At 46.2% G+C, this 12,935-nt stretch overlaps 1 pseudogene; it reads left to right on the top strand.

The window, feature by feature from the left end:
* LOC127190923 (survival motor neuron protein-like) overlaps positions 1-12,935 on the top strand; it is a 39,159-nt pseudogene that overhangs the window by 5,236 nt on the left and 20,988 nt on the right.

The raw sequence follows: 12,935 nt of genomic DNA, 5'->3' as shown, positions 1-12,935 counted from the left end.
ACTGTTGTCCCACCTCAGCTACCCTTGGACTCTGTGATGTCAAACCTGTTTTTCACACAGCACAAGTGTCTGCCTGGTGAGCCATCTCACTGGCCCAGAGGGATTATTCTGGCTCACAGCTAGAATCACGGTCAGAAGTCAAGGCTACAGGAGTGTAAAGTCACATTGTATCTACCAGGAAGTGGGATGTGTGCTGGGTCTCAGCTATGTCCTCCACTGTCTAGTCTGGTATCAGAATTGTCCACATCCACCTCAGTTAACCTAGTCAAATAATCCCCACTGGTGTGGCCAGCGGCTTGTCTCTGAGGTGATTCTAGATTCTTCTATCCCTATGAGTAGGTGAAAATGGTAGGTGGCAAAGCATTTAAGAATGTAAAGAAATAGGCCTGCTTTAGTGCCTCTCATGGCCTACCCTTGTGTGCCCTATCCATTTATTCTTAGTGTTGCAGAGCAACAGGAAACAAGGAAGATGACTAGCACCAAGGCGACCAATGGCAGCAGTCATCTAAGGGAAGCAGGGATCAGCTAGTTTTTGACTCTTGAACACTGGGAATAAAAGCAATGCTACCATGCCTGGCTTATTTTTTTTATTGTAGACATTGGGCTTCAGACCTGGGACAAGTGGCTGAGGTGCCTTTTTAACCAAAGTGGACCTGGTCTCCAGGTTCTCCCAGTATCCCTCAGTCTCTACCTGTTACAGGATATGGCTAGCATACCCATCCCTCCACCCTAAACTTTCCTGCTGGGGGTGGGAAGGGCTGGGGGCTTCCCCTCCCGCAGAGGCTATTCACTATACAATGTAGACATTTTGGTTCTTTCTCCATCTCCCTCCCTCCCTCCCCTTTCTCTCTGTCTTCTTACCCTCCCTCCTCTCTCTCTGAGCCCTCGCACCCCCCCCTTCCCTGGCCCAGCTCCTTGGGACTGGTGCCCACTGAGAACTCCCCCCAGTAAACCTGCATTTACTAACTCTAATCTGGCTCAAACTGGCTCACTCCAGTAGCTTCTTGGGATTAAACTACATTCTTGTGCCTGCAAGGCAAGGATTTTTACCATCTGAGGCATGTCTTCAACTTGGCAGGGACTTCTTTTGAATCTCCTTAATTTTTTTTTTTATCTTCCCAAGTTTTTAGATATTGGCAACTAATTTAGAGAAAATGTCATGCTAGCTAATACTGCAGGTGCAGCAGGCAGTACCTGGGAGGCCCCTAAAAAGGAAGGGCTGTTTCTGTCGCTGCCACAGAGGCTCTCTCTTGCATTCCCAGGAATGGTAGGCAGTCATAGGCAGATCCCTGGAAATAGCTTTGTCTAACTGATTTGGAGACATTTCAGGCCAAGGAGAGACCTAGTCTGAAATGAAAAGTGGAAGGAGACTGTGGGACGGCATACTTGTACACATGTGGGCCCACATGAACCCCACACACAAACCTACACACACACACACACACACACACACACACACACACACACACACACACACGAAAGAACAGTGTGCATGTCTCAATGAGGACTCCGTTTCCAGGAGACTTGGCAGTGTCAAGACAAGGTGGGACAGGCAGGGGTGTGGGGCAAAGACACTAGCAGTGACAGTGCGTGAGGAGAATGAGGATCCTGCCTCCATCTCTTCTCCCTTGCTCCTTTTGATGCTAGAAACAGAACCCAGAGCCTTTGCCTGCCGAGCGCATTCTCCCATTAAGCTGTTTTCATGATGCTAAGGGGACAGGATAGAAGGGGAAGATAGACTGATAGTTTTCAGACCCTAAGCGGGGCTAGGTTTAAGGTCTACAGATATTAAAATGAGTTCAGCTCCCAAACCTACCAGCTCTTCTCACCCACTGAGCACCCTATCCAGCCAGCCGCTGCCAGTTTTTCCCTTACTCATTTGTCTCGCTCTTCTCAACCACCTCTGTGGTTTTAATGTGTTCCTCTGTAGTTTACATTTGACATTTATGGGGCTTAGGGTGCGTTAGGGGGTGATAAGGTAACCTTGCAAATGGATGAACAGTTGTGGGACTAGGGTACCCATGTGGGACTCCTGATTAAAGGTGCTGTTTAGGAGTTTAGCTCCTTACCTGCTCAGAAGTGAACATATCTGCTTTCTACCATTGTGTGAAGCAACAAGAAGGTCCCGAGCACACGCACACCCTTGGGCATCCTAGCTTTTGGAACTGTAGGAAGACTCTCTTCCTTATACATTGCCCAGGGAGGGTATTGTATTATAGCCACAGAAATGTACTAGGACACCTCTGGGGCTGGGGCACTTCACTGTCCACACTGTGGCCAAGTGAAGCAGAAAAGGCGTTCTTGGAAGGCCAACATAAAACACTGAGCAGACTAAAGAGCTATAGAAACAGACTGGGACAATGGGCAGGAGCAGGGGAAAGTGGACAGTAGAAACTGTAGCCAACTTTACACTGCCAAGAGCTTGGGTTGGAAGCAAATCTGGATGCTTCTCAGCCAAGAGGACAGCCCTGTCAGCACATCTGATGTTCAATGTCAGCTTTTCTGTAGCCAATTTTTCTTTTCTTTCATAGAATGGGCTATTATATATTTATTTATTTTAATCTTTTTAGTCTTTCCTCCTTTTTTTTTTTTTTTTTGAGACAGGGTATGCTGGAAGGGTTTGACTTTTGACTTTTGATTTTTTTTTTTTTTTTTTTTGAGACAGGGTTTCTATGTAGCACTGGCTGTCCTGGACTTGCTTTGTAAACCAGGCTGGCCTCAGACTCCCAGAGATCCGCCTGCTTCTGCCTCCCGAGTGCTGGGATTAAAGGTGTGTGCCACCATGCCCAGAGAATGCTGGAATTTTTAAAGGTTACTTACTGTTTGTGTATGTGTGCATGTCTGTACATGTGTAGCGGTCAGAGAACCACTTGTGGGAGTCAGTTCCGTCCTTGTATCCTGAGTGTTTGAGAGACAGATCTCAGGCCATCAGCAAGTACCTTTGCTTGCCGAGCAATCTCACCAGTCCCTGATTATGTGTGTGTGTGTGTATATATATATATATTCATTTACGTGTATATTTAATGAATATATGTAAATACATTTGTGTGTATGTATGCATGCGAATGGCCACACCGCTAAAATACTGTCTCTAGATCCTTAGAGAAGGTTGGGATCTTGTCAGGCCTTCCTTCAGCAACTGTTAACTGTATCTGAATCGTCAGGGAGGGGGAGAGACTTGAGGGCTTTTTCTCCGTGGTAACAGCAACAACTTGTTTTGATCCTTCAATGGGCCTCTAGGCCACAAGCCACAGAATCCCAAAACTACCAGCACTTCTGCTCAGTGAGGGTCGAGGCGAGAGGGGCAGAGGTAGTCTTCTCTTCTGTAAAAGACTGAAGCTTAGGCATAAATAGAAGGAAGACTCAACAGTATGGACAGTGATGGTGTGTAGATATGGAGGCCATTAGTAGCCTTTTATTCTTACTGTTATTTTTAAAAATATTTATTTATTATGTATACAGGCTCTAGCTGCATGCATGTATGCCTCCCAGAAGTGGACACCAGATCTCATTATAGATGGTTATGAGCCACCATGTGGGTGCTAGGAATTGAACTCAGGACCTCTGGAAGAGCAGCTAGAGCTTTTAACCTCTGAGATATCTCTCCAGCCCCATACTGCTAATTTTGGCATTTGAAACATTTTCTGTAATCATGGGCTGGAGACACAGGTCCACTGATAGAATTCTGGCCTGGAATACAGGAAGCCTTGGCTCCTCTGAGCAGGAGTGATGGCTGATGGGGGAAGGCAGCACTAATCTAAATTAATGAATCATTTAAAAAAAAAAAAAAGGACATGAAGTTGGGAGGGAGATGTGTTGTGGGGGCTTGAAGGGAATTGAAGGGAGGGGTCAGGGTGCGCATGATCAAGACACATATATGAAACTGTAAAGAATCAATGACTCAGTGAAAGGCAGCTAGTTCAAGGCCAGCATGGGGTACAAAAGACGTTGTCTCTTCTAAAACGAACAAACAAAAGCCAGAACAACAACAGCAACAACAACAACAACACTAGCAGCAGCAACAACAGCAATGGCAGCAGCAGCAACAACAGCAAAACACACCCCTAACCAAAAACCAGGTTTTCTTTTTGTTTTCTGTTGTATTTAGCAGTTTTATAATAGAAGAAAAGAGATTCAGAGAGGTTGGTTAATCAGAGCCAGCAGACACCTGCTGTGTATGCACACAGTTGGGGCTCAGACACAAAAGTCCTGGGGAGGGGGTGCTCAGGAATGAGTGGCATCAGTCTTCTTAAACTGCCCCCTTCCTCTGGAGGAGAAGAGGCCTTCTGAGCTTGGCAGTTACCTTGTTCCTTCCACATTGGGTCACAGGCAGGACTCAGTCTTGTGTTTCTTCCTAGCTTAGCAAAGGCGACTATCTCACATGTGCTGTGTCAGGGCTGGCCATGAGACTTACAGAGCTCAGTGCAAAGTGAAAACATGGGACCAATACCCCTAAACCCTAAAGAATTTCAAGACAGCCTGGAGATGTAGTGCATTCGGTAAAGTGCTGGCCTAGCATGCAGTAAGTCTTGGGTTCAGCCCTCAGCCCCACATAAAGTCTGTGTGCGGGTACATGTCTATTCTCAGCACTTGGGATTATATGTACCGGCTAGAGCGTCATATATATGTTCATTGTCCTTGGCAGGGGAAGAACTGGGAGGAATGGACGGAGGGGAAACATGCTAGGATGTAATTAATGTATGAGAGAAAAAAAAAAAAAAAAGATTTTATTTGGCTACATGGGGCATTGGAAACCGGCCTAGAACTAAAAAACAAAAACAAAATAAAACAAGAATTTCCAAGTGTTGGCAATGGACTTTAACCAAGCATAGTGTTGAGCCTTGTGTGCTGGTTCAGTGTATACCTTGGTGGTGCTGATCTTGGGGCCACCTCTATTTGTAGGCCATGTGTAGGGAAGGAATGTAAAGGAGGGAACAGATAGCAGGCTTGAGCCTGGGAGGGGAGCTTGCTCATGTCTCAGTGGCTTCTTTTGTACCCCCAGAGTTCATAGGAATGAGGGGCTTTTTGCCCTATTGGCACCTGTGCAAATGTGCAAGGATGCCTTTCTGCATTCCTTGCCACTGCTGCCAGAAGTGCACTGCCCTCTCATGGGCTGGTCCAGGCTCCAGGTGCTGCTGGCTTTTGGGTGGGGGAAGAAGGGGTAGAGGTGGAGGCTGGTGGAACTTCAGCATCTCAGGTTCCACTTCTCTCAGGAGTGGCTAGAGCGCTCTGAGCAAGGCCCATGGGTAAGGCTCCCAGATCTCACCAGGGGTGTGGAAAAGAGTTTTCCACAGGAGGTTACAGTTAGCTCTTCTTAATGAGATTGCGGGCACGAGAAGGCAGTGGAAACTCAGGGGTGTTCCAAAGCCTGTGATGATACTACAGTCTTACAGCCCTTTGGATATGGGCAGAGGCCTGTACCTTGTCAGTTCATGGCTGGAATGCAGGTCTGGTCATTGGCTGTCAGCAGCTCGCCACCTCTTCAGTGGTGGCCGGGGCAGCTATGGTTGCCTGGCCAGAAGCAAAGCTCTGAGGGTCCAGTGGCAAATTCTTCAGGGAGGAGGCGATCCCATCCTTCCCCAGAATAAATGACGAGTCTCAGGCAGTCTTGGTGGAGGAATCTAGTGAAAGAGCATTTATTTTTGTGAATCAGGGATGTTATAAACCTTGGGTAGTGGGAGGAGTTTTGAGGGTGAATATGTTTGATTCTATAGGCCTAGGGGTACCAGGACACTTCGTTTATATGCACAGTCCTATCATAAGAGGGGGAGCGCAGTACTTAATTAAATCATGGGTAGGGGAAAAACTCCAGATACTGTTAAGGGTCATTTGCCAAAAGGTAAGATCTTATTAGCATAGGGTGGGTTATTTCCAGGAATCTCTAGGTCCTTGCTGAACAGGTTCTGCCAGGAGAAAGGGAGCTGAGCCTGCTTTTTCCCTAAGGACTACCTGACATTCCTCTAGTAGAGGCTGCGAGGATTTGGGCTCCCCAGATCAGCCAGAGAAGAGGGTGCCCTGCTGACAAAGGGAGTTTGTCACTTTTGCACTGAGCTCAGGGGCTATCCATTAATGCCAAGACTTCAACCTTAACAGCAGGATCCCACACACGGATTCTTTACTTCTGTATCGAGAGGGATGGCATTAGTCTCTAGAGTCTTTCAGTTATAAGAAAATCCTGATTTGGACTTGCCAACCAGTGTAGTCCCCAGGGCATTGCATAGCCGCACTGAAGCGTAAGGCTGTACTGTTAGACAGAGATTTCATGGTGGCCTTGAGGATGGTGATAGCGGTTCACAGATGACAAGGTAGGGTGGGTGATAAAAACCCTTGCTTGTACAGGCATGAGGACCAGAGTAGGTCCCCAGGACCCGTTAAATAGCCAGCTGCAATGGTGCACACTTGTAATGTTTGTGCTGGTGAGGTAGAGACGGGAGAATCCGTGAATTTTGTTGGCCAGACAGCCTAGCCAAATTGGTGAGCTCCAGGTTCATTGAGAGACCTTGTCTCAAAAAGTAAAATGGAGAGTGATAGAAGAAGCCATTGAACAGTGGTCCTTGGCCTCCAGACACAGACATACACGCACCACAGAGCTTATGTGCACACACAGGGAGATCTACACTCAAGATGAGAGAGTGCTGGCATAGGCTGGTAATCCTAGTGCTTTGGAGGCTGAGGCAGGAGCTTGAATTCAAGACCAGCCTGGGCTCAGTGGGTTAAAGCACTTGTCACCAGGCTTTGCAACCTGAGCTCAATCCTTGAGACCCACACAGTTCAGGAAAGAACAGACTCTCGAAGGTTGTTCTCTGAGCCCTATACACCCTTTGTGGTTGAGGTTTGTAAGTAATGAAAAACCAAAAATTGCGAATTTTTTGATAGGGCCTCTACAGTGTCCTAGAACACACTACATAGACCTGACTGGCCTCGTACTTGCAGGGATCTGTTTTCTTATGCTTCCTGATTACTGAGATTGAAACCATGCACTGTCGTGTCCAACCAAAAATGTGATTTAAAAAAAGGGGGGTAAGCACAAGAGAAAGAGACATCTTAACCTTGAACCCTAATGTGTAAGTCACTTTTGACTATTAGTAGTGGAGTCACAAGTGTAGATCCTCCCCATGTATGCATAGAATGCATGGTCATGAAACTACAGAAGGGGCAGGAACGACCAGTTCCCCAGGATTCATGGAGAGCAAGACTTTTTGGAGGAACCAGCGCCTAGCATTATAGTCACACAATGCCCTTGGAAAGCAGGGGTTCTGAGATATAGCTTTAACAGGGGGTTCCCCCCCCCCCGTGAACCTCAGCAGGGAGCAACAAAGGGTTCCGATGTTAAAGGAACTTGTAGCCTTGTATAGGGGCTGAAGACAAAGAGTGGGTTGAAGGCTTTTGCGGGGTCCTTGGGTGGAAGTGTTGAGATTAATGCTCAGACCCCCTGTTTGCACTTTAGGGGTCAGATCATTTCTACAGTTCGTAAGTGTGAGGATCCTGTTCTGTGCTTAGTCTGTGCACACTGATGTAGGTGGTTGGTTGCGCACACTGCCCACAGCAGCCTGAGTTGCATCATCTGTGTCTCTTCCAGACCTGGGCTAATGGGCTCTTCTAGGGACTGTCCTAGAGATATCCTCAGTGTCTTGAAGGTCAAACTCAGGTGGTAACAGTCAGCAGCAAGGCCCTTAACCCCTGAACTATCATGCTAGCCCCTAAAAGCTTCCATTTATACAGCTGGGTTTGGTAGTGTACGCCTGTAATCCCAGAGGCAGGCAGATGGCTGTGAGTTCAAGGCCAGCCTGGTCTATAAAGTGAGTTCAGAGCAGCCAAGGCTACACAAAGAAACTCTCTCAAAAAACCAAAACCAAACCAAATGATCAAAACAAAAACAAACAAACAAACAAACAAAAAGTTACTTCCATTTATGAAAAGTAAGGGGGCTGGAGAGATGGCTCAGCGGTAAAAGTGTCTGTTCTTACAGAGGACCTGGGTTTAATTCTCAGCACTCATATGGCAGCTCGCAACTGTCTGTAGTTCCAAGAGCTGACACCCCCACACAGACACACATGCAGGCTAAACACCAATGCACATAAACAAACAAACAAACAAACGAACAAACAAAAGCAAAGTAAGATTTGCTGTTGTTTTTGGTTATACACTTGGCCCAGTGCTGGGCACCACAGAAGTGATAACCTCATTTTCTGTTGTGCCAATTTCCCATAATTCATGTCTGTTTGGTATGCTAATGTCATGTTTTCCTCTACAAACGCTGAAGAAAAAAAACCTTCTTAGTCCTCATTTTCCCTGAAGAAACATGAGTCGGATTAAGCCGTATTTACCCACTCTCTCACTGATGAATGCGGGAGATCTTCAGGGATAGAACCTGAAGTCGTCATTCTTGGTCACATGCCAGGCTCAGAATTTGGTGGGCATTGGGGGCCTCTTTCTTCTTACCCCTGAATGCCTGAGGATGTCTGAGAGGTAGTTGTGGGATCTAGAACTTCCTTTCCAGTGGCTGACGCCCAGATGATGGTGCTGGAAGCACTCTCCTAGCGCCCTGCTCAGTGACTGGAGTGTGAGGTTTATCTCTGCTTGTCACTCCACTCTGGAGCAGAACTTCTCTACCCCATGGACACAAGATGGTCAGATCCACAGCAGATTTATCGTTGCCTCCCTCCCATTCCTTATGGGCCCAGCTTTAATTAGCATCATACAGAAAAGCCTTTGGCTCCTAGACTGTGAATAACCATTATTAATAAAAGGGTAAGTGGCTTCCAGAGGTGCTATTGCATATTTCCATATTAATAATGCCATAAATTCCCCCCAGAATGATATCTCAGAATCCACAGAGTCACTTTTTATGAACTCTGGGCCATGGACGGGGCTAGTATGCCTGGAAAGGAGAGGTGCAGAGGGCTGCCATGAGAGTCTGGGTGCCAAGTCCTGTCCCTCCCCCACATGGCTTTCTCAGAGATCTGTATGTGTGCCACCTCAAGGCTGATTTCAGATGAAGGGAGGCAGGAGAACTGTCTGTTTAACTCATTTGCTTAATTACTGATTGGATGATCTGAGCTCTTTATTGGTTCTAGATTTTAGCTGTCAGCTGTTAAGGTGGCAGACCTACTCCGCCCCCCCCTTTCCCCCTGTGTAGCTGTCACTCTACTCTTGACGATTTCCTTTGCTACAGAGAACTTTTTAAAAAAAGATTTATTTATTTATTATTGTGTATACAGTGCGCTGGCTGCATGTACACCTGCAGGCCAGAAGAGGGCACCAGATCTCATTATAGATGGTTGTGAGCCACCATGTGATTGCTGGGACTTGAACTCAGGACCTCTGGAAGAGCAGTCAGTGCTTTCAACCACTGAGCCATCTCTCCAGCCCCAGAGAACCTTTTAAATGGCATGCAATTCCATTTACCACTCTTGCTGTCAGTCTCTCAGCTGTTGGAGTCGGTGCCAGAAAACCATTGACTATGCTTGTATCTTGAAGTATTTTGCCTGTGTTTTCCTCTACAAGGTTCATGTCTTACATAAAAGTCTTTGATCCATTTTGAGTCAGTTTGAAAAAAAAATTTTTTTTTTTGAGACAGGTTTTCTCTGTGGAGCTTTAGCTGCCTTGGAACTTGCTCTGTAGACCAGGCTGGCCTCGAACTCAGAGATCTACCTGCCTCTGCCTCCCTAGTGAATTTGAAAATGTTTACTATCTTTATGTGTATGTGTGTGTTGGAGTATATACCATGTGTGTTAGTACACTGAGGCCAAAAGAAGGCATCTGACCCCTGAGGTGCTTGTGAGTTGTGTCTTAGTCATTGTTTTATTACTGTGAAGAGATGCTATGGCCAAGGTGACTTTATTTATTTATTTAAAAACTTTTGAGACAGGATTTCTTTCTTTCTTTCTTTTTAATTCACATTTTTTTTTCTTGAGACAGGGTTTCTCTGTTTTAGATTTGGCTGTCCTGGAACTCACTCAGTAGACCAGGCTGGCCTCAGACTCAGAGAGATCCATTTACCTCTGCCTCTCGAGTGATGGGATTAAAAAGGTGTGTGCCACCACAGCCTGGTGCTCTTCCTATTTCTTTGAGTCAGGGTTGCTCCTGGAGCTGGGGGCTTGTTGGCTTGGGCTTTCTAAGCAAACTCCATGGATCCTCCTGCCTCTATCCCTCTCAGAGCTCGGATTTCAGGCATGTACAAGCTGCCATATATGTTGAGTGATGAGATCTGGACTCTGGACCTCATGACTGTTCAGCAAGTGCTCTTAACTACTGACCCATCTCTCCAGGCTGGAATCAATCTTTGCACAGGGTGAGTGATGTGGATCAGCTTCCACTTCCACCTGTGAGTGTCCAGTTTTCTAGAACTATTTGTTTAAAAGTTATGTGAGTGAAGCTATGTGGATTTCCTTCTGGGTTCACTGTTCTACTCCACTGTGTGCCAGTGACAGTGTGTTTGTGGCAGTGTCCATTGTATCGTTGTGATGCTTCTGTGGCTCTGTGCTACAATTTGAGGTCAGATACTATGATGCCTCCATCTTAAGATAGCTTGGTTATTGTGTGTTTTGAATAAGAATGGTTCCTATAGGCTTGCATATTTGAATGCTTGGTTCCAGGTTGGTGGACTGTTGGGAAAGATTAGGAGGTATGGCTTTGTTGGAGTAGGTGTGTTGATGGAGGTGGGCTTTGAGGGTCTCAAAAGTCCTGGCCAGGCCCAGTCTCTCTCTCCCCCTCCCTCTCTCCCTCCCTCCCCTTCTCTCCCTCTCTCCCTCCCTCCTTCCCTCCCTGCCTTAGTCTCCCTCTCTCTCTCCCTCCCTTTGTGCTGCCACAATCCACACCACGATGATAATGGACTAACCCTCTGAAACTTGAGAAAGCCCCCAATTAAATGCTCTCCTTTATTGTCGGGAGCCATGTACAAAGGCTCCCTGTTCTACGGCATTGCTCTTGTGCTCTCTGCTCTGGCCTAAGAATCATATGAGTTGCTGAGATTGTGATAAACCAGATGTTCTGCCAAGTATACAATCGAGATCTTCTGACTCTTGGATAATGTACACCATGGCCTCTAGATTGAGAGTTGTTTGTTCCTTGACCCAAGGAAGGAGAATGTGGGTTCTTGAGATTACACTGTTTCTCCTGTGTGAATGTCAGCATTATGTCTTGAGAGTGACCTTCTGCATAGAATACAAAAATGTCCCAACAAGGAACACTTTCTATGCAGACTTGACCAGAATTGTTCTGTCTGTGACTACCGAATGCACGAGGTTCTTTCTCTCTTTGAAAGTAAGGTGTGGCTTGAGAGGGTGGTGTAAGACTCGTGTCTGGAGAGTCTTTTCCTAGAAGCCCAAATGAGAGATGGAGTCTGGGGTCGATGCAAACGCAAGAGGCTTTTATTGATCTGATGCAACGGGGTCTACCCGCCTTCAAGGAGGAGGAGACCCTGAGCAGCCAAAACAGTGGGTTTTTATACCCTTTACAGAAGCAGACTTCAGCAACAGCAATTAGTACAAACTTGATTGGCTAACAGGGTGACCTTTAAGCTGATTGGCTGGATGACCAGGGGTAAGCTGAGGGGACCAGGGCCAGACTGCAGGAGGGAATTTATTCTGTTCACTGTGATGGGTAGTTCTGATTGGTTGGCCCTGGGTGCAAGCTCCTAGGAGCAGGTTGCTAGCTGTATGTTTGTGGCTCTCCCTGGAAATGGTGGAAACTTTCAGCTTGTTCCTAAGCAGGTCCTGTACAGGAGGTCCAGGGAAAATGGTGTTAGCAAGGCTAATTTCTTCAGTGGGTGACATAATTTTTTGCTGACTGGCTGCTAGCCAGAGGCCACCAGGGCCCTGGAGCACCCCACCCCCTCTGCCCCAGCATTTCAACTGTAGTCAAACTGACTCTCAGCAAGTTGAGTGAAAATCTCCCAGGCCACTTAGTGATGTATCTTTAGGGCAGGACCAAATACTAATCAAATTTTCGGACACTTAAGGCATTTGTTATATAAGGTCATCTGTTAAATATATAGAAGTGTTTATTTTTGTCCTAAAAATGCAGGCATCCAATACTCAAAACATATAGATTCCTCTTCCTCCTCTTCCTCCCCCTCCTCTTCTTCTTTGTTTTTTTTAAGACAAGGTTTCTCTGTATAGTCCTGTCTGTCCCGGAACTTGATTTGTAGATCGGGCTGGTCTCAAATTCATGGAGATTGCCTGTGTATTGCAAGTGCTAGGATCAAAGGCATGTGCCACCATGGCCCAGCCAGATAAAGAGTCTTGAAAACCAAAATATACAGTTTTAAAAATAATTTATTTAAGCCGGGCGTGGTGGCGCACGCCTTTAATCCCAGCACTCGGGAGGCAGAGGCAGGCGGATCGCTGTGAGTTCGAGGCCAGCCTGGTCTACAAAGTGAGTCCAGGATGGCCAAGGCTACACAGAGAAACCCTGTCTCGAAAAAACCAAAAAAAAAAAAAAAAAAAAAAAAAAAAAAAAATTTATTTGTGTTTTATGTACATTGGCATTTTGCCTGCGTGTATGTCTGTGTAAGGGTGTCTAATCCCCTGGAATAGGAATCACAGACAGTTGTGAGCTACCATGTGGGTGCTGGGAATTGAACCTTGGCTGTTTGTTCTCCCCAACTGCTGAGACAGCTCTCCAGTTTTCAAAATCACATTTTTGAAAGGAGCATCCATTCCCCCTGCCCTGCTTTGCAATTAAATACCTTTGATCTTGGTTATTTGGTGTCAGTATTTTGAATTTTCTTTCTTGTTCCCTCTCTCCTTTTTTCTGTCTTTTCTTCATTCTCTTCTTTCTGGAAGAAGTGTGTCTGGAGGGAAGATTTTTTTCCCTCTTGAGATATGCATTAGTCAGTGTTCCATCACTATAATGAAATACACAACAGAATTAATTTATAAAGAGAAAAGTTTCCAGCTTCAATCCAAGATAGAATGGATGCATCGATTTGG

This window comes from Acomys russatus, chromosome 6 (assembly GCF_903995435.1).
Source record: "Acomys russatus chromosome 6, mAcoRus1.1, whole genome shotgun sequence".
In the NCBI taxonomy this organism is placed as follows: domain Eukaryota; kingdom Metazoa; phylum Chordata; class Mammalia; order Rodentia; family Muridae; genus Acomys; species Acomys russatus.
This window is presented reverse-complemented; position numbering and strand designations above follow the sequence as displayed.